Source organism: Mercenaria mercenaria, chromosome 9, assembly GCF_021730395.1.
Source record: "Mercenaria mercenaria strain notata chromosome 9, MADL_Memer_1, whole genome shotgun sequence".
NCBI classification, from domain to species: Eukaryota; Metazoa; Mollusca; class Bivalvia; order Venerida; family Veneridae; genus Mercenaria; species Mercenaria mercenaria.
This window is the reverse complement of record NC_069369.1, coordinates 71,626,092-71,650,835: the sequence shown is the minus strand read 5'-3', so window position 1 is coordinate 71,650,835 and position 24,744 is coordinate 71,626,092. Positions and strand designations below refer to the sequence as shown.

At 37.2% G+C, this 24,744-nt stretch overlaps 2 protein-coding genes across 5 annotated transcripts in view; one reads left to right on the top strand and one right to left on the bottom strand.

Moving 5' to 3' along the window:
* The window catches only part of LOC123547426 (dentin sialophosphoprotein-like), a 68,123-nt gene extending 54,765 nt beyond the window's left edge, over window positions 1-13,358 (bottom strand). Inside the window, exon 1 of one of the 3 annotated variants that reach the window (XM_045334527.2) lies at window positions 13,176-13,358. The gene's annotated coding sequence lies outside the window, so the exon portion shown is untranslated. The remainder of the gene's footprint in view (window positions 1-13,175) is intronic. The other 2 variants (XM_045334526.2, XM_045334528.2) reach the window with 2 other exon arrangements.
* A 21-nt stretch (window positions 13,359-13,379) lies between these two features.
* Window positions 13,380-24,744, top strand: part of LOC123547427 (uncharacterized) — a 51,188-nt gene continuing 39,823 nt past the window's right edge. Inside the window, exon 1 of one of the 2 annotated variants that reach the window (XM_045334531.2) lies at window positions 13,380-13,427. The gene's annotated coding sequence lies outside the window, so the exon portion shown is untranslated. Of the gene's footprint in view, window positions 13,468-24,744 lie in introns of both variants that reach the window. The other variant, XM_045334530.2, reaches the window with a different exon arrangement.

Genomic DNA, 24,744 nt, shown 5'->3' with positions numbered 1-24,744 from the left:
CAGTACTAACCTGCAGCTTTCGTATAGTTTATGGAGGCTCCATCAAAGATAAACATTGACATGCGTGAAAACAAAACCGACTATTTCATTTAGAAATGTACCCGTGGTGTGTTTATGACATGCTTGTCAAAGTAAAAGTAGATACTAAAAATAGCAGTTTGACGTAGTGTCGCTATAATACGGCTGTTATTTGATTTTTTCGGCGCCTCTATGCAATGTATATAAATACGCTAGCCTTTATTTTTTGTAGTAAAATACTACGACTTTGGAGCTATTAGACAATCTAATTGCTAGATTTGCGTCCGATACATTAGTACTTAATTCACATTACACGTTTCTCGGCAGGAAATAACACATGCAAAAGTTCAACAGCTTGTAATTTTATCAGAACAACAAAAAAAAATTATATAAACAAGAGGGCCATGATGGCCCTATATCGCTCACCTGTTATCATTGCACTTGAGGACAAGAAGGTCCTCAGAAAAAATATCTAAATCCAAAGGACAGGAACAACAAAGGTAAGAAATTTATCTGAAAAGAAAAAAAAATTCTTACAAGGTACAGATATGTCAAAATACACCTAAAAATTGGAGGTACCATCCATATTGTACCACAGGAAAGTGGTCTCGGTTTTTCCTTACGGCCAATAATAAAAAAGTTACTAAAAATAAGCTATTTATAGTAACGTAAAAGGGAAGTAATTAAAAAAAAAATATTGTAAGTGAACAAAAGAAGGATCTGCCAAATAAATCTGTTGACATAAATGAAATTTCAGATCAGTATCTTCATTAGTTATGGAGATATACCTATTTTAATTTGAAATAAAGGGAGGAAATTTGACATAAAATCAGTCGATAGTTATCTACCCTGATTGGCTCAGTCCAACTAATGACAATAATGAAATGTCAAATAAGTCCTAATAGTACTAACTGATATAAATCCATTTTGATTACAACCAGGGGAGGTAATCAGATATAAAATAACTATGGAACCTACGGTTGGATCTGATTTGTCATGATATCCAAGATTTATTATTGTTGAAGATATTTTGGAAGTTTGTATCAAATAAAACCATAAATGAAGTCTCTATATGGCTGCAAAAACCAAAATAGCCAATTTTGGACCTTTAAGGGGCCATAACTCTGGAACCCATGATGGAATCTGGCCAGTTCAAGAAATCAGCGATTTTTTTCCTTCTTTAATAGGGTCCGTAAAACGGACCCTTTCCCAATTGAAAATAATGACCATTTTTCCCAATTTCAGACCAAATTATTCCCAAAAATGACCTACAAACATTTTTGAAACGGCTGCTGTCCCGGCATCGTGAAATTCGCCGATTATAGAAAATATGTTCCGAATTTTAATCGAGTGTTCGCTAATTTTGACCAAAGGGCAAATACTCGATTAAAATTCAGAGCACGTTCTCTGTCATCACAAGTGCGAATTTAATCAATCGCACCATGCATTGTTTTCGGTAACCGGTTTCCACGATCTTTTTCTGTAGAACCAGTGACAAACTGTGAGAACAATGAGTTACAACAGCAAATATAATGTTCAAAGGCTAACAAAATCCAAGCTTGCTGGCTGCAAAAGCCTTGTGGAGTTCAGATTCTCACGGGCATCTTCACAGCCTGTTCTGACTGAGGAAACGTCCGTTGAATTGTCGACATCGGTGTCGTTTTCATGTCAGAGTCAGGAGAACTCTTGTGTAACTCCGGTTGAATTTGTGCCAGTGTGTGCCTTTAGAACAACCATCGTTATCTCAGAGTCAGGCCACTGTATCATGTTGTGATGATCAGAACACTAGCTCTAGTGTAACTCAATTAGATCCAGGAAAGGGGTTATTGTAATTTTGTATGTTACACAAAATTCCCAATTAGGATGAAGACGACGCTATTTTTCCCAAATCGTCCGGACGCGGACGCTTTCCCAAAATGGCAAAAAAAATCGCTGGAAATGAACCAAGATCTTGTGGTGATACAAGTTGTGTACAAGTTTGGTTAAAATCAAATCATAAATGAAGCTGCTATTGTGCAGACAAGGTCCAAATAGCCAATTTTGGCCCTTTCAGGGGCCATCACTCTGGAACCCATTATGGGATCTGGCCGGTTCGATAAAAGAACCAAGACTTATGGTGACACAAGTTTTGTGCAAGTTTGATTAAATTCAAATCATAAATGAAGCTGCTATTGTGCAGACAAGGTCAAAATAGCTAATTCTGGCCCTTTCAGGGGCCATCACTCTGGAACCCATAATGGAATCTCGCCAGTTCAAGAAAGGAACCAAAATCTTATGGTGATACAGGTTGTGCTATTTTGCAGACAAGGTAAAAATAGCTAATTTTGGCCCTTTCAGGGGCCATAACTCTGGAACCCATAATGGAATCTGGCCAGTTCAAGAAAAGGAACCAAGATCTTATGGTGATACAAAGTTGTGTACCAGTTTGGTAAAAATCAAATCATAAATAAAGCTGCTATTGAGCAGACAAGGTCAAAATAGCTCATTTTGGCCCTTTCAGGGGCCATAACTCTAGAACCCATAATGGGATCTGGCCAGTTCAAGAAAGGAACCGAGATCTTATGGTGATACAAGTTGTGTGCAAGTTTGGTTAAAATAAAATCATAAATGAAACCACTATCGTGCAGACAAGAAATTGTTGATGCACGGACGGACGGACTGATGACGGACGAAGGGTGATCACAAAAGCTCACCTTGTCACTATGTTACAGGTGAGCTAAAAATAAAACCGGACCAGTTTATAATAGTTTATGTAAGGATTACTAGGGTTATACTAGTACTACGGAATAAAAACAACATTATTTTTAGCTCACCTGTCACAAAGTGACAAGGTGAGCTTTTGTGATCGTGCGGCGTCCGTAGTCCGTCCGTGCGTCCGTAAACTTTTGCTTGTGACCACTCTAGAGGTCACATTTTTTGTGGGATCTTTATAAAAGTTGGTCAGAATGTTTATCTTGATGATATCTAGGTCAAGTTCGAAACTGGGTCAGGTGCCATCAAAAACTAGGTCAGTAGGTCTAAAAATAGAAAAACCTTGTGACCTCTCTAGAGGCCATATATTTCAAAAGATCTTCATGAAAATTGGTCAGAATGTTCATCTTGATGATATCTAGGTCAAGTTCGAAACTGGGTCACGTGCCTTATAAAAATTGGTCAGTAGGTCTAAAAATAGAAAAACCTTGTGACCTCTCTAGAGGCCATATATTTCATGAGATCTTCATGAAAATTGGTCAGAATGTTCAACTTGATGATATCAAGGTCAAGTTCAAAAGTGGGTCAAGTGCCATCAAAAACTAGGTCAGTAGGTCAGATAATAGAAAAACCTTGTGACCTCTCTAGAGGCCATATTTTTCATGGGATCTGTATGAAAGTTGGTCTGAATGTTCATCTTGATGATTTCTAGGTCAAGTTCGAAAGTGGGTAACGTGCCATCAAAAACTAGGTGAGTAGGTCAAATAAAAGAAAAACCTTGTGACCTCTCTAAAGGCCAGATTTTTCATGGGATCGGTATGAAAGTTGGTCTGAATGTTCATCTTGATGATATCTAGATCAAGTTCGAAACAGGGTCAGGTGCGGTCAAAAACTAGGTCAGTAGGTCTAAAAATAGAAAAACCTTGTGACCTCTCTAGAGGCCATACTTGTGAATGGATCTCCATAAAAATTGGTCAGAATGTTCATCTTGATGATATCTCTGTCAAGTTCGAAAGTGGGTCACGTGCCATCAAAAAGTAGGTCAGTAGGTCAAATAATGAAACAAGAGGACCATCATGGTCCTGAATCGCTCACCTGTCCCCACATGAACTGAGTATAACGTCGTTTTTTCTATTATTTGGCACAGTGACCTAGTTTTTGAGCTCATGTGACCTAATTCTGAACTTGACCTAGATATCATCAAGATAAAAATTCTGACCAATTTTCATGAAGGTCCATTGAAAAATATGGCCACTAGAGAGGTCACAAGGTTTTTCTATTATTTGACATAATGACCTAGTTTTTGAAGGCATGTGACCCAGTTTTGTACTTGACCTAGATGTCATCAAGGTGAACATTCTCACCAATTTTCATGAAGATCTCATGAAAAATATGGCCTTCAGAGAGGTCACAAGGTTTTTCTATTTTTAGACCTACTAACCTAGTTTTTGACCGCACGTGACCAAGTTTCAAACCTGACCTAGATATCATCAAGATGAACATTCTCACAAATTTTCATGAAGATCCATTGAAAAATATGGCCTCTAGAGAGGTCAAAAGGTTTTACTATGTTTAGACCTAGTGACCTAGTTTTTGACTGCAGTTGATCCGGTTTCAAGCTTGACCTAGATATCATCAAGCTGAACATTCAGACCAACTTTCATACAGATCCCATGAGAAATATGGCCTCTAGAGTGGTCACAAGGTTTTTCTATTATTTGACCTACTGACCTAGTTTTTGACCGCATGTGACCCAGTTTCAAATTTGACCTAGATATCATCAAGATGAACATTCTGACCAATTTTCATGCAGATCCCATGAAAAATATGGCCTCTACAGAGGTCACAAGGTTTTCATATTATTTGACCTACTGACCTAGTTTTTGACCGCACATGACCCAGTTTTAAATTTGATCTAGATATCATCAAGATGAACATTCTGACCAATTTACATGCAGATCCCATGAAAAATATGACCTCTGGAGAGGTCACAAGGTTTTTGTATTATTTGACCTAATGACCTAGTTTTAGACCGCACGTGACCCAGTTTCAAACTTGACTTAGGTATCATCAAGGTGAACATTCTGACCAATTTTCATGAAGATCCATTGATAAATATGGCCTCCAGAGAGGTCAAAAGGATTTTCTATTTTTAGACCTACTGACCTAGTTTTCGACCGCAGTTGACACAGTTTCAAACTAGACCTAGATATCATCAAGATAAAAATTCTGACCAATTTTCATGCAGATCCCGTGAAAAATATGGCCTCTACAGAGGTCACAAGGTTTTTCTATTACTTGACCTACTGACCTAGTTTTTGACCACAGTTGACCCAGTTTCAAACCTGACCTAGATATCACCAAGAAGAACATTCTGACCAATTTTCATGCAGATCTCATGAAAAATATGACCTCTAGAGAGGTCACAAGGATTTTCTATTATTTGACCTACTGACCTAGTTTTTGACCGCAATTGACCCAGTTTCGAACCTGACCTAGATATCATCAAGATGAACATTCTGACTAATTTTCATGAAGATCCCATAAAAAATACGGCCTCTACAGAGGTCACAAGGTTTTTCTATTATTTGACCTACTGACCTAGTTTTTGACCGCACGTGACCCAGTTTCAAATTTTTCCTAGATATCATCAAGATGAATATTCTGACCAACTTTCATGAAGATCCATTGAAAAATATGGCCTCTAGAGAGGCCAAAAGGTTTTACTATGTTTAGACCTAGTGACCTAGTTTTTGACTGCAGTTGATCCGGTTTCAAGCTTGACCTAGATATCATCAAGATGAACATTCAGACCAACTTTCATACAGATCCCATGAGAAATATGGCCTCTAGAGTGGTCACAAGGTTTTTCTATTATTTGACCTACTGACCTAGTTTTTGACCGCATGTGACCCAGTTTCAAATTTGACCTAGATATCATCAAGATGAACATTCTGACCAATTTTCATGCAGATCCCATGAAAAATATGGCCTCTACAGAGGTCACAAGGTTTTCCTATTATTTGACCTACTGACCTAGTTTTTGACCGCACATGACCCAGTTTTAAATTTGATCTAGATATCATCAAGATGAACATTCTGACCAATTTACATGCAGATCCCATGAAAAATATGACCTCTGGAGAGGTCACAAGGTTTTTGTATTATTTGACCTAATGACCTAGTTTTAGACCGCACGTGACCCAGTTTCAAACTTGACTTAGGTATCATCAAGGTGAACATTCTGACCAATTTTCATGAAGATCCATTGATAAATATGGCCTCCAGAGAGGTCACAAGGATTTTCTATTTTTAGACCTACTGACCTAGTTTTCGACCGCAGTTGATACAGTTTCAAACTAGATCTAGATATCATCAAGATAAAAATTCTGACCAATTTTCATGCAGATGGTGAAAAATATGGCCTCTACAGAGGTCACAAGGTTTTTCTATTACTTGACCTACTGACCTAGTTTTTGACCGCAGCTGACCCAGTTTCAAACCTGACCTAGATATCACCAAGAAGAACATTCTGACCAATTTTCATGCAGATCTCATGAAAAATATGACCTCTAGAGAGGTCACAAGGATTTTCTATTATTTGACCTACTGACCTAGTTTTTGACCGCAGTTGACCCAGTTTCGAACCTGACCTAGATATCATCAAGATGAACATTCTGACTAATTTTCATGAAGATCCCATAAAAAATACGGCCTCTACAGAGGTCACAAGGTTTTTCTATTATTTGACCTACTGACCTAGTTTTTGACCGCACGTGACCCAGTTTCAAACTTGTCCTAGATATCATCAAGATGAACATTCTGACCAATTTTCATGATGATCCATTGAAAAATATGGCCTCTAGAGAGGTCACAAGGTTTTTCTATTTTTAGACCTACTGACCTAGTTTTTGACCGCACATGACCCAGTTTCAAACTTGACCTAGATATCATCAAGATGAACATTCTGACCAATTTTCATGAAGATCCATTGAAAAATATGGCCTCTAGAGAGGTCACAAGGTTTTTCTATTTTTAAACCTACTGACCTAGTTTTTGACCGCATGTGACCCAGTTTCGAACTTGACCTAGATACAGTCAAGGTGAACATTCTGACCAATTTTCATGAAGATCTCATGAAAAATATGGCCTCTAGAGAGGTCACAAAGTTTTTCTATTTTTAGACCTACTGACCTAGTCTTTGACCGCACGTGACCCAGTTTCGAACTTGACCTAGATATCATCAAGATGAACATTCTGACCAATTTTCATAAAGATCCCATGAAAACTGTGTCCTCTAGAGTGGTCACAAGCAAAAGTTTACGCACGGACGGACGACCACAAAAGCTCACCTTGTCACTTTGTGACAGGTGAGCTAAAAACGTTGTGACCTCTGTAGAGGCCATATTTTTCATGGGATCTGTATGAAAGTTGATCTGAATGTTTATCTTGATGATATATAGGTCAAGTTCGAAACTGGGTCAACTGCGATCAAAAACTAGGTCAGTAGGTCTTGAAATAGAAAAACCTTGTGACCTCTCTAGAGGCCATACCCTTGAATGGATCTTCATGAAAATTGGTCAGAATGGTCACCTTGATGATATCTAGGTCAAGTTTGAAACTGGATCACGTGCCTTAAAAAACTAGGTCAGTAGGTCAAATAATAAAAAAACCTTGTGACCTCTCTAGAGGCCATACTTTTCATGGGATCTGTATGAAAGTTGGTCTGAATGTTCATCTTATTGATATCTAGTTCAAGTTTGAAACTGGGTCAACTGCGGTCAAAAACTAGGTCAATAGGTCTAAAATTAGAAAAATCTTTTGACCTCTCTAGTGGCCATATTTTTCAATGGATCTTCATGAAAATTGATCTGAATGTTCATCTTGATGACATCTTGGTAAGTTTCGAAACTGGGTCACGTGTGGTCAAAAACTAGGCCAGTAGGTATAAAAATAGAAAAACCTTGTGACCTCTCTAGAGGCCATATTTTTCATGAGATCTTCATGAAACTTAGTGAGAATGTTCACCTTGATGATATCTAGGTAAAATTCAAAACAGGGTCACGTACCTTCGAAAACTAAGTCAATAGGTCAAATAATAGAAAAACCTTGTGACCTCTCATGAGACCATATTTTTCTATGGATCTTCATGAAAATTGGTCAGAATTTTTATCTTGATAACATCTATGTCAAGTTAAAAACTGGGTCACATGAGCTCAAAAACTAGGTCACTATGTCAAATAATAGAAAAAACGACGTCATACTCAAAACTGGGTCATGTTGGAAGAGGTGAGCGATTCAGGACCATCATGGTCCTCTTGTTCTATAATAGTTTGTTTTAATTTGCAGTACAATAACTAGTTCTTGTTTAAAACACGATGAAATGATCAATAATCAACTTGTATATTTGTTTCGATTATGAATGCTAATTGTGCAAGGTGCTATGGTTTTGACACTTTTTAATTGGCGCCAACTTTTCTTATTGAATATTTCACAGTTTTAAAAAGTTTTGCAAATTAGGGATTGTATAACTATGGATAACACGATCGTTAACTGGCACATGATCACTCGCTAATCTCCCACGGCGTAGATGGCAATTTCAGTAACCATGGTAGCGCTGTTTGACACGTCTAGGTTGCACATGTAAGGACAGAAGTACTAGTAGATCTATTCCTGTGGAAATTATATTTTTTTTTATTTTTACAAAAATTGAAAATCCACGAATTTATGTCCTCATGAATCAGCCGTTTTGGGCAAAACCACGAAATTTCGTGCCGATGAAATTAAATGATTTCACAGTAACGCCTGACCAACTTTGCTAACTAGGGCTAGATACTCCTGTGAAGAAAATCAAAATTCTGTCTGAAAAGAAATTCAAAACAAGAACTTTTTAAGAAGTTATTAATCAGAGATTTACACAGAGAAAAACACTGAACATAGAAATTCTCGAAACTCTGTTTAATTTTCCAAACTGCTAACAGTCTAGATCTAGGGCTTTTTAAAGGTTTATACTTATCATCTCTTTAGAGTAGGGGTGGAATATAAGTTTTCGTTTGTACAGCAACATTTTTTTTTCCTAAATGTAAAACACTGGTCAGTGATTTCTAATAATTTGTGGATGCAATATATGTGAAAGGACAGCGTAGCAACAAGTGCTTTTCAAACATTTCACGCCTGATAATTTGGAACCCCTCTTTATAGTTTGATGAAGACTCTATTCAGACTACTGTATGTATGAAGTTAATCCACACTGAAATCGGACACCAAAACAAAACCATTTTCGAAACAAGATTATTTAACAAATCTAATGATAATACAAGTAACGCGGCAATGCCACGAAACCAGGTTTTCAACACTTTTCATAAGAATAAACAAGAGTGCCAGAATGTCACAATATACACCCGTCACAGCAAATTTCTTTACTCTAGCACCTGTATTTGCAGATGTAATTTTAATTTTGTGGTTGTTTTGTAATCATTGTAATTCTTTTGTTTTTCTAAGTCCACAAAAAAACTCCTTACCAGGTAGAGATACCTTAAAATACACCTAAAATTAGAATGTAACAACTATGTTGTACCACAGAAAAGTGTTCTTGGTTTTTTCGTACGGTCAATTATAAAAAAGTTACAATATAAGTTATTTATAGTAACAACTAAGGGAAGTTAATCTTTAAAAAAAAAAAAAAAAAAAAAAATACAAAAAAAAAAAATTGTAAGTCCACACAGAAATCCTTACCAGGTAGAGATTGGTCAAAATACACCTCAAAACTGGATGTAACATGCATGTTGTACTACAGAAAAGTGGTCTCGATTTTTCCCTACGTCTAGTAATGAAAAAGTTACAATATAAGCTATTTATAGTAACAACAAAGGGAAGTAATTCTAAAGAAGGGAACTGCGCAAGACACTTCGTCTCATGATGGTGTATAATTGTGCCAAGTTACATCAAAATCCCTCTATGCATGAAGAAGATATGCTCCGGACAAAGTTTTCATTCTTGTATCCTTTGACCTCTAAGTGTGACCTTGACCTTAGACCTAGGGACCTGGTTCTTGCACATGACACTCCGTCTCATGATGGTGAACAATTGTGCCAACTTTCATCAAAATCCCTCCATGCATGTAGAAGATATGCTAACCCTAACCCTAACCTAACCCTATGTTTAGTAACAAAGACCTTGACCTTGATCCCAGAAACCCCAAAATCAATCCCAGCCTTTGTCTTGATATAAGCAACATACATACCAAGTTTCATCATGATAGCTCATTCCTAAGTTAAGTTATTGACCGGAAACCCTTTTTCTATTTTAAGTATCAGTGACCTTGACCTTGACCCCAGAAACCCCAAAATCAATCCCAGTCTTTGTCTTGATATAAGCTACATACAAGTTTTATTCAAATATCTTTACCGAAACAAAAGTTATTGACCGGAAACACCAGTTTGACGCCGCCCGCCCGACCAACGACATACCCCAATCTAATAACTCAGGTTTTCGTTGAAAACCTGGTTAATAAACTTATTTGCCCTTATATAAAATCACTAGTCTTCACTTATGTCTATATCTTATTATTCATGCATTTTTAATGTTTTGAAACAAATATACATGAAGCCTTCTTTGCAAAATTAAATATTTATGGTACTTGAAGCACTATGTCTATATTCAAAACTCCTCAGAGAATTAAACCTGCACTTTTATTTCTTTTGTTGGAAAGAAGACTCTGAGGTGAATTTTTACATGACGAACAGTGCAACTGTTAGAACTGTAAAAACAAAATGTATATAGCTATATTAAAAAGAATAAAAGTTCAAGCAATAGAAAATTTACTGCTTGATTCTCATCCCTGTCAACCAGTAATTAAAACCCTTAGCTCAAATACTTTTATTGATCAAAATCCTGTTATCCAAAATTGAATGTCTGGGTATTGTTACACTTTCGTAGACATTGCCTAAATCTCCAATTAAAAGGATGTGTTTGGCAAATTGCGATGATGCAAAGACAGTTTAACAGCATTTGATAGTAAGTGATATTAAAATTTACCATGATATTTCCTCTTATTAAAATGATTTTAAGAGAAATGTTTTTTAAAACCCAGCAGGTTGACTCCGTGACCATCTACTTTCAATTTCGAAAACTTACAGAAAAAGGTAAAGCCAGTATAATTTCTAATCTAAATTTGATTGAATTTAAGTAGATATCTGTTGTCTGGATTTTAATTTCAATTGTGACACATTAATCAACACCTGGCTTTGTTAAATCGTGTAATAAACAACAATCAGCAAGGGTAGAATAAGGTGTGAAAATATCCGAAAGCTGTTGTTTACAAACTCGTCAGTAGTGATACAGTATCAGATAGGCGCAAAGAAGTGGATAATTTCAGATTGACACTTCTGATCGGGGTGAACAGGTTTTACAACCAGAATCAGGAGAGTTGGGATGTCTGCTTTCGGTTGCCATGGCAACCAGAGTCCTGCATGGAATTCAATTCTTTGAACAATTTTGAAAGGGGGCCACCCAAAGGATCATTCCTGTGAAGTTTGGTGTAATTCTACCCAGTGGTTTTCAAGAAGAAGATTTTTTTAGAAAATGTTGACGGACACATGACGCACGACGGACAATGAGCAGTCACAAAAGCTCACCATGAGTCTTTGGCTCAGGTGAGCTAAAAAAACTGAAAGGTTCAACTTTTGCGATGAAAACCTAATTGAAAATTTAATAGAACTAATTGAATTTAAAATCTGGTTGTGAAAAAACTAATTGCGAAAAAAATCAAGTAGTGAAAAACTCATTGCATGAAAAATGATCTGGAGCCCTGGAGACATACTGATTTACTCCTGTCTGTCTGTGTGTGAGTGCATCCGTCACAAATCTTGTCCGCTCTATAAGTTGAACATTTCTCATCCAATCTTCACCAAACTTGAACAAAATGTGTTTGCTAATAAGTCCTCAGCTAAGTTTGATAACTAGTCAAATCGGCCCAGGCACTTCGAAATTATGGCCCTTGAATTACCGATAGGCTGCTTACTCCAAAACTATCAAAGTTATATTTTCTGTGAGTAAACAGTATATAAAGACAGACTTACTACTCAGATGATTATTTAGGCAGTTGTGGGAGACATGCGCTTTTCTCAAAAGCAGATCTAGTTTTTATATAAATCAATGAGGAATTGTTTTCCCTTTTGATAAGCTAAGTTAATAATTATTTGAATTTATGGTCAATTTGTGACATAATCGGCATTTAAAATCGGCAGCAATGAAAATTTCAGCAATGAAATAATTTTTTCGTACAGTATTTTGGTCTTTACTGGTTTCGAAGCAGTTTCCTTCATAAAATGAAGGTTTTTAAAATATCTTTTTTCTTGAACGTTTCAGTTCCGTAAAATGCTCCCAAAGAAAACACCTTAGCTCTTCTGCTTTACGAAAACATGAATATCAATAGTGTCTAGCGCACGTGATAACACGCAGAGGGGCTCCAAAAGGGGTGAATAAATAGAGCTGAATCGGTTGACTACAGAAGCAGTTTCCGTCATCAGTTTTTGTTTTGATATTTATGTACATTTTTACAGTGAATACGACTAGAAAAGCACCATCCGTGTTTTTTTTAATCTTTCTGGTGAAATTAATTAATACAATTTTAAGAAATTTGAAGGTTCATGTGTTAAATTAGGCTTGTTGAAAATAGGAGGTAAAAAAGAAAAGCAAAACCTGAGACTCGAACTCGCGATCTCATGCTTGTGAAGCCGATGTTCTACCGATGCACAAAAATGACTCATTTTTATCTTTATTATGTATTTTTGGTAAATCATCAGGTTTCGACAGCCAAAAGGAGGAACTTTCAACTTAATTGGGGATTACGGAGTTATTCTTTGCGCATGCGCATTGGTTGCACGTGAAATCCCCCATGTGCGGAATGTGAACAAAACAATTATGGAATGAACAATTCGAGTTTTCTTGGAAAGTTTTTACCCTTTGTTGCTGAAATTTCACAGAGCTCTGGATTGCAGGGTAGCGTTATGGAAACAATCTCGACTTCATTGTGAAGAACGTCACGAAACGTAAAATAACGCGTTGACGGATACTACTAGCCGACGGAAACTGCTTCGAAACCAGTAGACTAAAGTGTTTGACACGACTGGAGGTATTGCCCATTGTTATCTCAATATTTCCTAAGATTGTGTCAAATTTGTTGGATTTGGGTTCGATCCCAAAATGGTACCTTGGTATTTTGTCCCCTCCACCCCCACACTGTTTACCTTTGCAAGTTTGCAGGGAGGACCATGACGTCAAGCATCAGCATTGATCAATAGCAGCACTTTTCATTAATTTTAATATTAAAAACTACAACGTTGTCGAATTTTAACATTTCCCGGACTGATGCAGTTTGGACCGCAATTTAAAAAAAACTAATTTACTTAATCAAATAACAAAACTGACAGTTTATACTCTGTAAATTAAAAAAAAAAGCTTACCAATTTTTGTAGATGACAAAATGTCTGCGCAGAAGAGAAACTAGATGGAGAGTTACATATCTATTCTTAGAAATATTTGGACTTTCCCCGTCTGACATGTTTACGCGCCATCTGTCAATGTATACATGGTATCCGGTTCATTTGTAAAACTGTAATCATTATCTGATTTGAAGCCCGGTACCATTAGCATTGCATTCTGGGCAACGGACATTCCAGGGGTCAGTCCGGCGAAAACGAAAGTAGAGACGAAAGGTTAGGTTTTATTCCACGGTAGAACTTGTATTTCGTCAAAGTAGGTTTTCTCAGACAGTTTTTTCTCAGTGCATGATGCAGTCACTACAACCAACCCGCATATCAACCGTAGGAATATCATTTAAAACACTTGTTTACACAGTTCTCGGATGTTAAAACAAACAAAAACCCCGATTAGTTCCCTTATACATAAACAGATAAAATCAGATTGGGTCAAGTTTCAGCAATTTATTATACATGTCCCCATCCTTATTCACAGGTTATGACACAAACTTTGACAAAGTCAGTGGAGGTCAGAATTTAGGAAGTGGCTATTCCTACGGTCCCGTAAGAATAGCCTCACAGGCTATTCCTACGGCTCTCCCGTAAGAATAGTGAAATGGCCTGCAAGTGGCTATTCCTACGGCTCTAAAGACAGTTTTGTGTGTCCATTTTGAATTGCATTGTACTTAATTAATTCAAAAGATATATTTTAGAAGAAATTGTTTACTTTTCACTATCACATCGGGAGAACAGGAAGTGATATCGAATAATCAGGTCTAGGAAAGTGGTACATTTACAAATTATCTCTAAATTTACAAATAATCTATAAAATTACAGATTTTTCTCTGTAAATTTACAGATTGTGTGTACGAAAATTGATGAAATTGATTTTAGAAGTTTTCAAACATTTGATCTGTAAATTTATAGATCGAAAAATCTGTAAAATTATAGATTATCTTTAAATTTACAGATAATCTGTAAATATGTCACTTTCAAAGACCTGATAATGGAAAAGGCTGTTCGAAAATATACCAATTGAATTAATTCAGTACAATGCAATACAATATGGACTTACAAAACTGTCTTTAGAGCCGTAGGAATAGCCACCTGCGGGCTATTTCACTATTCTTACGGGAGAGCCGTAGGAATAGCCTGTGAGGCTATTCTTACGGGACCGTAGGAATAGCCAATTCCCAGAATTTAAGGAAGTACTTCATGAAGGAATGAAATTATTCATCCCAACTAAAGTGCTAAAAGCTGTCAAATAATTGTACGCTGGTCGCGATAGTGTGATAATTTTGGCATGGCAGCGGCTAGGATTACAGTACTGTACGAAATCCTAGCCTCCGATTCTAGGATTACAGAAGTTCCGTATTCCTAGACAACCCTATGAGGATAGGTCATGAGGATAGGCTAGGATTATGGTAGTCTAGGATTATGGAAATAAGTTAGGACATGCATAACCTAAATAGGACGGCCAGCACATATTTATGCAATCTCACCAGGCATATGTATGTTTTTGATAACACAGAAAATGACGTCACTCAACCTTCAGCTATTGCCGGAAGTAAAAAAAATGAAAGTAGAAATGCTTAACCTGAAAACGAAAGCTGTATTTTGATTCATAGATATATAGTTAGGGGTCACGCGCAGGGGTCACCCTGTCTAAATGTATGCACGTGGATTTCTTTCTTGTTTTTTTTTAGCTTACCAGAGCACAAAGTGCTCAGGGTGAGCTATTGTGATTGCTCACCGTCCGGCGTCCGTCCGTCCACACTTTCCTTTAAACAACATCTCCTCCTAAACCAACAGGCCAATTTTGATGAAACTTCACAGGGATGTTCCTTGGATGGTCTTCTCTAAATATTGTTCAAAGAATTGAATTCCATGCAGAACTCTGGTTGCCATGGCAACCGAAAGGAAAAACTTTAAAAATCTTCTTCTCAAAAACCAGAAGACCTAGAGCTTAGATATTTGGTGTGAAGCATTGCCTAGTGAACCTCTACCAATTTTGTTCAAATCATGACCCCGGGATTCAAAATTGACCCCGCCCCAGGGGTCACTTGATTTTACATAGAAAAATCTTCTTCTCGAAAACCAGAAGCCCTAGACCTTAGATATTTGACATGTAGCATTGCCTAATGGACCTCTACTAATGTTGTTCAAATCATGACCCCGGGATCAAAATTGACCCCGCCCCAGGGGTCACTTGATTTTACATAGGAAAATCTTCAAAAATTTTCTAAAAATAAAGCAGAAGGCCTAGGTCTTAGATGTTTCACATGTAGCATTGCCTAGTGGACCTCTACAAAATTTGTTCAAATCAGACCCCCGGGATCAAAATTGACCCCGCCCCATGGGGTCACTTGATTTTACATAGGAAAACTTTAAAAAATCTTCTTCTCAAAAAGCAGAAGACCTAGAGCTTAGATATTTGACATGTAGCATTGCCTAGTGGACCTCTACTAAAGTTGTTCAAATCATGACCCCCGGGGTCAAAATTGACCCCGCCGTAGGGGTCGCTTTATTTTACATATGAAAATCTTCAAAAATTTTCTTAAAATAAACCAGAAGGCCTAGAGCTTAGATATTTCACATGTAGCATTGCCTAGTGGACCTCTACAACATTTATTCAAATCGTGACCCCAGGGTCAAAATTGACCCCGCCCCAGGGGTCACTTGATTTTACATAGGAAAATCTTCAAAAAATTTCTAAAAATAAACCAGAAGGCCTAGATCTTAGATATTTGACATGTAGCATTGCCAAGTAGACCTCTACAAAATTTCTTCAAATCATGACCCCCGGGGTCAAATTGGCCCCGCCCCATGGGGTTACTTGATTGTACATAGAAAAATCTTCAATATTTTCTAAAAATAAACCAGAAGGCCTAGAGCTTAGATATTCGACATGTAGCATTGCCTAGTGGACCTCTACAAAATTTGTTCAAATCTTGACCCCCAGGGTCAAATTGACCCAGCCCCAGGGGTTACTTTATTGTACATAGGGAAATCTTCATAAATTTGCTTAAAATAAACCAGAAGGCCTAGATCTTAGATATTCGATATGTAACATTGCCTAGGCGACTTCTACAAATTTTGTTCAAATCATGACCCCTGGGGTAAAATTGGCCCCGCCCTAGGGGTTACTTGATTGTACATTGGAAAATTTTCTAAAAATCATCAGTTTGACATTTGAAACATATTACTCTGGTGAGCGATCCAGGGTCATCATGACCCTCTTGTTTTTTTTTGCTATTGGAAAGTCAATTTTCAGCACTTTCTTACGAATTGAAATTACCTGGGCTTTAGTATGGCATGTCAGCTTTTCAACTACAAAAAGATATTTGAGATTGGGATAAAGACAAATCCCACAGGAGTCCGTAACGGACTAAGGGTACATTGATAATTTGGAACTTCATCAAATCGCTCGAAATGTCATTTTTGATGTTGTCTGACAGTGTCAGTATATGCCTCTGAGATGTAAGATATAACCGTATTTGGGAGCTGCATACCTAGGCATTTCAGAAATATTTTCAAAATAAATTTCGTGTAATAAATGTTGTTTCTACGGAAGCGTGAAAGGGCCATCAGATGCTAATATGTTTTAGTATATTAAGGCTGCGGAAAGGATAAATGATGTTGTAAACTTATTTATTTCACTGAAAATAGCGATTTTTCCATGCCTACCATATTACATGTATTTTGTGTTATCAATCTGCCATTTTGGGTTAGTATAATCTTAAATGATATATTAATGGCGGCGCACGGAAATATTTGGTCAGAGTTCTTGATTTTTCGTTACTCCGACCCGCCGACCCTATTTTTCGTCATTTTCTGGAAAAAAAAATTTCAGAATTATTTTTGGGCGTCGATCAATGTTTTGCTGCATTCTGACGATGACAGCATCGATATTCGTCCCCGCATTTTCCGTCAGTGTCATATAGGCGCAATTTCCGATCAAATGGAAGCGTCTCCCGTACATAAATAAAAACTTGTATGGAATTTAAGATTGTCTTTGAACAATTTATGCGCGATGGAAAGCGGAATATTTGGTTTGTGATCTAGTATATAGACAATAAAACGACGAAGAACAAGTTCTTTAAAGGCCAAGAAGATGAAAGCAAGAAAAACTTCAGCGAAGTTTAGATAACGAAACGGTTACAGTCAGTTAACGGTGTCTCAGAATGCTAGAAAAACATAGATTTACCTGACGTAAATAACAACGGCAACACTGAATGTGAATTTGATATGCCTTTGGCAGTTTTTTATAACATGGGGATAAGGTATAGGAGCAACAAAGAGCTCCAAGCAAAGGAGTCATCCGTTTCAGATTTTGGGGTGTTTTTTTTTTTATCAGGAGGGAAATGGGCCCAGGCCTGTGATTTGGGGCAAAAATAGCCCGGTATTTGGGCAAAGGGAAATAAAAAAACCTGATGTAAAGTCAATTTTTGGGGAAAACTACATAATTTAGAAGATATTTTCTGAGGGAAGGACCCTATTATGAAGGGAAAAAAACCCAGTGGTATGCTTATGAAGGCATATGACAAGTTGGCTGATTGGAGGTATTTATCTATACATGTATATTCCATTGCATACAAATCCCCTTCAGGGACCTATCTAGCTACTCATGCTTTCAGTCATTTTCTGACCATTGAATATAAAATAAAGAGTGGCTTGACTTTGAATCACTTGCCCCTAACCACTGTGGATTCAAGCCCCACTCAGGTCATCATGTGAGATTCCAGCAGGCTGACGGAAGGTAGGCTGTTCTACCCAGATACCCATTCTTGCCTGAGATGATGCCCGGAGGGGTACCTGGGGTCTTCCTGCACCATTTAAATCTGGAAAGTCACCATATGACCTATAAAATTGTGTCAGTTTGACTTAAAACACAACAAATAAATATTAAAATGTATTAAATAAAGATCTTGGTCAGAAAAGTTTGTGAATTAAAAATAAAAGTATGTACATGTTAAATATATTTAAAATGAAACCAACTGATCAGACCATTGAAAATTGACCATGACAGATGGTTTGCTATTAAGTCATCAATTTAATACTCACCAGGGATATTATGACCAGGGCAAATTGTACCCATGACCTAAGAGTGATTTTGTTAAATTTTTTGAAATTATCAATTTTATGTTCAAGATAATAAAAAAAGTTAAACACAGTGTGGTAATTTTCTTTGTATTACAGGTTAAATGCGTATTAAATTAGTGTTAAAATCCTTTCAGGCAACACATTTGAAGTGATAACTTATTGTCTGTTGTTTTAGTAACTTTTACTGCTTTTTTTTCCCCCCTCCTGTCAACATTTTTCTGCCCAGAATCCGAGTAACAATAAATAAAAAAACTCTGGCCTTATAGAAATATGAGGGTTAAAGTTAGATTGAAAAAATATTCTATACTTTAAGTTTTATGAGTTTAGTTTGCTTGTCACGTTTTTCTTTCCAAAACCATTATTATAAATTGTATGATTTGTCTTTGCCTGTCACTTTAGATTTCCGTGCATATAGAATTGGGCGAAATCAACACCAGTATGTACGACAGGCATGAAAAATCGCTATTTTAAGTGAAATAAGTAAGTTTATAACATGCATGTTCTATAATACACTTGATGCCTCTTACATACTTCCGTAATCCTAGCCTATCCTCATTGGATTGTCTAGGAATACGAAACTTCCGTAACCCTAGAATTGGAGGCTAGGATTACGGTACCGTAATCGTAGCCACTGCCTTTTGGCACAGGTCAGTAGAGGCAAACATACGATAAATGTCAGTCTGTAGAAGCGGTGCCTTACAGGTGAAAAAAAATGAGACTAGTTCAAAGTCAACCCTTCCCTGGATTTCCCAAAGCATAAAATGCCAAATAAGAAAAAGAAACAGGTTATATCAAAAGCTTAAAAAGAATGCCAGTCTAAAGGTCAAGCAACATTATAACAACTTCAGTAATCAAGTCCAAAGAAACATCGAGCAGATAATGATTATGTAATTTAAGAACATATCCTGCAATCTCAAACTGATCAAATAGATTTAGATAACCCTCAAAGAGGTAAAAACTTTCATTGTAAAAAATTATTCTCCCTCACAAAAAGTGCAAAACAGGGTTCACATAGGGATATAAACTAGCTATTTTTATTTAGGGGCCCAAAGTGTCAAAAATAAATGTTTAACATTAGGTATATGGGCATTTTCTCCAGCAATTTAGGGACCCAGCCCAAAATCTAGGGATCATGGTCTACTGGGCCCCTGCTAATTTATATCCCTGTCAAAGGGTATTTTTCCACTGTTAGAGAATGATGAACTCCATACAGATAGTAAGGACAAAGCAGATGTATTAAATCGCCAGTTTCAATAAGTATTTACATCAATGTCACCTCTACAATTAGTAGAACTAATTCGACGCATACAGTTTGTTTTATATTGTGACAGGTCAAACTGTTACGACTAGACTCTTCCATAAAGCAAAGCCTGACAATAATACAGTCATGTCGCCAATAGCGGATCATAGCCACTAGCAGATCACATAGTTATAAGGCTTAACATTTTAAGGAAAATTAAGATTTAGGAATCGAAAAATGAAGCTTACTGTCATGCAGGCAAAATTTTATTTATTCACAGTTAAACTTTGATGTGTGGACGTATCGGTTGAGAGGGCAGAGACGCTTTCCTACAGAGGCCTCTGGTTTCAGTGCTGGCCATATATGTGTTTGATGTCAAAATATTTCCATTTTGGTGCAATAGTATTTTTCATATAAGTAGGACATATATTATTTTAAAGAATTCATAATTATAGTAGAAGGAAAAATGATTATGAACGAACTGATTATGAAGCTGGAGTGGGTGACTCAGGATGTCACTTAAGCATTGCAGCCCATGGGCCTATTATTACAGTTTTTATCTTGACTTTCAAAGAAAAAGTAGAGCTATTGAACCCCCCACCCACTGGGGGAGACATATTGTTTTTGCCCTGTCCGTTCGTCCATCTGTAACACTTCATTTCCGATTAATAACTGGAGAACCATTTGACCTAGAACCTTTAGGAGGGATTTCGAGGAGACAACTCCCATTGTTTTTTGGGTCACTCCATCAAAGGTCAAGGTCACAGGGGCCTGAACATGAAAAACCATTTCCGATCAATAACTTGAGAAATACTTGACCCAGAATGTTGAGACTTCATAGGATGATTGGTCATGCAGAGTAGATGACCCCTATTGATTTTGGGGTCACTATTAAAGATGACTCCTATTGATTTTGGGGTCACTGTGTTAAATGTCAAAGTCACAGGGGCCTGAACTTGGTAAAACATTTCCGATCAATAACTTGAGAACTACTTGACCCAGAATGTTGAAACTTCATAGGATGATTGAACATGCAGAGTAGATGACCCCTATTGATTTTGGGGTCACTATTAAAGATCAAGGTCACAAGCCTGAACATGGAAAACCATTTCCGGTCAATAACTTGAGAACCACTTGAGCCAGAATGTTGAAACTTCATAGGATGATTGGACATGCAAAGTAGATGACCCCTATTGATTTTGAGATCAGTGGATCAAAGGTCAAGGTCACAGAGACCTGGAACAGTTAAACCGTTTCAGGGACGAGAACTTGAGAACACTTGTGCCTAAGGATCATGAAAGTTGAGAGAGAGGTTGGTCATAACCAACAGGTGACCCGTATTGTTTTTTGAGGTCAGTAGGTCAAAGGTTAAGTTCACAGTGACGGGGAACAATTAAACCCTTTCGGGACATTAACTTGAGAATACTTGAGCCTAAGGTCACAAAATTTTATAGGGATGTTGATAATGACCAGCAGATGACCCCAATTGATTTTGAGATCAAAGGTCAAGGTCACTGACACGGAACAGTTAAACCATTTTCGGATGATAACTTGAGAACGATTGGGCGTAAGATCACGGAACTTAATAGGGAGGTTGATGATGACCAGCAGAAGACCCCCATTGATTTTGAGTTCAGTAGGTCAAAGGTCACATTGACCCAAAACAGTAGAACTTTTTTTGCCAGATAACTAGAGAATGCTTTGGTTTAAGATCACATTTGATCCATAATTGTTGATTTGAGGTCAGTATGTCGAACATGTATCCAGTGCACAGAGACCAAAAAAATTCTGTTCAATGTGCAATTACTGAATGTATCAAGGGGGCCATTTTTTGTTCCACGAGCTCTTGTTTAAATGGTTTTGCTCAGCCACATTAAGGAGCAGTCAGAACTTAAAGTAGAAAAAAAAATCCCTTTAAATGACTTTTTAGCTCCCCAGAGCACAAACTCAAGGTGAGCTATTGTGACCAGTCATTGTCCAGGGGCGCCCGGCGTGCGTTGTCCGTCAACATTTGCCTCAACATTTGCCTTGTGAACACACTAGAGGCAACAGTTGTGACTCAATCTTTATGGAACTTGGTCAGAATGTTTGTCTTGATGATCTCTAGGTCATGATTGAATCTGGGTCATGTGGGTTCAAAAACTAGGTCAGTAAACGAGATCAAAGGAAAAGCTTGTGAACACTCGAGAGGCTACAGTTGTGACCCAATCTTTATGAAACTTGGCAGAGTGTTTGTCTTGATGATCTCTAGGTCAAGTTTGAAACTGAATTAGGTTCAAAAACTTGGTTAGTAGGCCAGATTAAAGGAAAATCTTGTGAACACTCTAGAGGCCACAGTTGTGACTCAATCTTATGAAACTTTTTCAGAATGTTTGTCTTGATGATCTCTAGGTCAAGTTTGAATCTGGGTCATGTGGGGTCAAAAACTAGTGACTCTGTCTTTATGAAATTGGTCAGGATGTTTATCTTGATGATTTCTAGGTCAGGTTTGAAACTGGGTCATGTAGGGTCAAAAACTAGGTCAGTAGGCAAGATCAAAAGAAAATCTTGTTGACACTCTAGAGACCACAATTTAAGTTTGAAACTCATGAGAATTAGTTAGAATGTTTGTCTTGATGATCTATAGGTCAACTACGAATCTGGGTCATGTGGGATCAAAAACTCAGTCACCTGGTCAAATCAAAGGAAAAGCTTGTGAACACTAGAGGCCGCAGTTGTGACCCAATCTTTATGAAACTTGGTCAGAATGTTTGTCTTGATGACCTTTAGGTCAAATTTGAAACTGGGTCATATGGGATCATAAACTAGGTCAGTAGGCCAGATCAAAGGAAAATCTTGTAAACACTTTAGAGCCCACAATTTAAGTTTAAAACTCCTGAGAAGTAGTTAGAGTGTTTGTCATGATGACCTCTAGGTCAAGTTTGAATCTGAGTCATGTGGGGTAAAAAACTAGGTCACCTGGTCAAATCAAAGGAAAAACTTGTTAACACACTAGAGGCCACAATTGTGACCCTATCTTTATGAAACTTGGTCAGAATGTTTGTCTTTATGATTTCTAGGTCAAGTTTTGAACTGGGTCATTTGGGATTAAAGACTGGTCAGTAGGCCAGATCAACTCTGGTTAGCGCAGCATTCCCATTCACGCAAAAATCCGCGTAATTCACGCATAAAAAGTCACTTGCGCGCAAGTTTTAAAATTCCACGGGTACAATGCACGCGTAAATAATCTGACAGAAAATACATTGTTCGTCCATAAAGAGCCGAAATTCAAGTAACCAGACATTATTTTTGATCCGCACACGCAAATTACCGCATTACACACTGTTGACAATTTACTATGTGTCAAGACGTGTTGAATTTACATGCCGATAGCATAATTTAAGCTACGCCTACTCCAGGTACTTGTGAGATTTTCGCGAGAACTGTGACAGCGAATCAAATTATTCGTAAAACTAGACGCGATAGTAATAGCCAATCAACGACGCTTTTACATCTTTGACACTTTCCGATAATTGTCAACATGTGCAATGTTTTTGGACGTTTTTTTCAACAAGTTGTTGAATAATTAAGTGGTCAGCTGGCATCTACTACACAGTTATTTGGTCTCCATTGTAAAAGAAAGACTCGTAAGCCGCTTGTTTATAAATATTTACAAAATGACCGGCAGACTGACTTTCATCGGGCAATTTTCTACAAATTACTTTTCATTTTTATTCGAGTCCGATACTGTTCCTGCTAAATAAGTATTACCCACCGAGTTTTTATAATTTTTTGTTGCTATATGTTGCAGCAAGATATAGCAGCAAAAAAAAATGTTATAAAAACTCGGCGGGTGATACCTACCAGCGTCTGCTTGAATTTTTGAAAACAGCTTTTTTTTCAGAATTATGGAATAAAGAAAAACTCATTGCATGTAAAAATGATGCATCTAAGAAAATGAATGGTCACATCAATAGTTTTTATCCATAAACAAGAAAATTATAGCCATCTTTTCAAACTGCTTCACAAGCTTGCTGGGTGTGTGGTGGTGGGGGTGGGGAGGGGGTATATTGAGAGTTAGAAATGATAAATTTCTATTTTTCAACTAGAAGTCTCTCCACTTTTCTATAAGGAGAAGTGACTTCTACGCTGTATCCCTGTGGTGCATGTGTAAAACAAACCAAGTCATTATAACACAGGCTGAATAGAAGCACTTCCCATATACTTCTTTATAAATTTTTTTCAGTTGGAACATTTTCTTCAATTTGTATGGTTTGTACCCAACTTTTTTATCATGTACCCACATTTTCTGAAGTATGTGGGTACGGGTGCGACACCTTATGTACCAGTCACTTTATGTACCAGACACGTTATGTACCACTTTGACACTTAGTGTACCACCTATATATTATATAGTAATTGTCTCATAATGTAGCACTGTGAATATGTGATAATTACCTGTGAAAACAACTTTGATTTAATCAGCTCAAGTTCATAGAATGTTGTTAACTTTTACCTTACTAGTTATGAAAATTAACCTTAAATTTAGTAAAAAACATTTCAAGTAACATAAAATGTAACATTTTCATCAAATCAATACAAAAATGATCATCCACTATATATCATATATGTGGTACATAAGGTGTCCAAAGTGGTACATAAAGTGCTGGTACATAAAGTGTCTGGTACATAAAGTGACACATTCGTGGGTACATGTACCCACTTTTCAAAAAGTCAGTGGGAATGCTGTATTAGCGATATAGGGCAGTCATGGCCCTATTGTTCTCAATGTTCAGTAAATGGACCATCACCAAGGTGGTCTGTAGCATCCTTGCAGTAATCTCTCTATGGTTCTGCTTGGCTGCTTTAATCTTTCCAATAACCACGTAGTGGGCCTTAATCAAATTTGTTTTTAGCATCTTTGTAAAGTCCTCTTACTAATATAATGAAATGGGTTCTGTTTGACCCCTTTTACGGACCATTAGAGTAAAAAATAGAATTCTTTCTGTGAGGAAGCCATCCGGCTGGCTTACAGTAGGTTGGTGATGATAAAATACACAGAGCAGCACCTTGGAATTTCCTCAACCATCAAAAGCTGGAAAGTAGCCATATAAATTATAATTGTTTCAATGTGATGTTAAATCCAACAAAATAAAGATACATCCTGGAAAAAAATAAACAACTCCAGTCATAGTTTCCATTTAGTAGCCTCTTGCAAACCTCAGCTTCCAG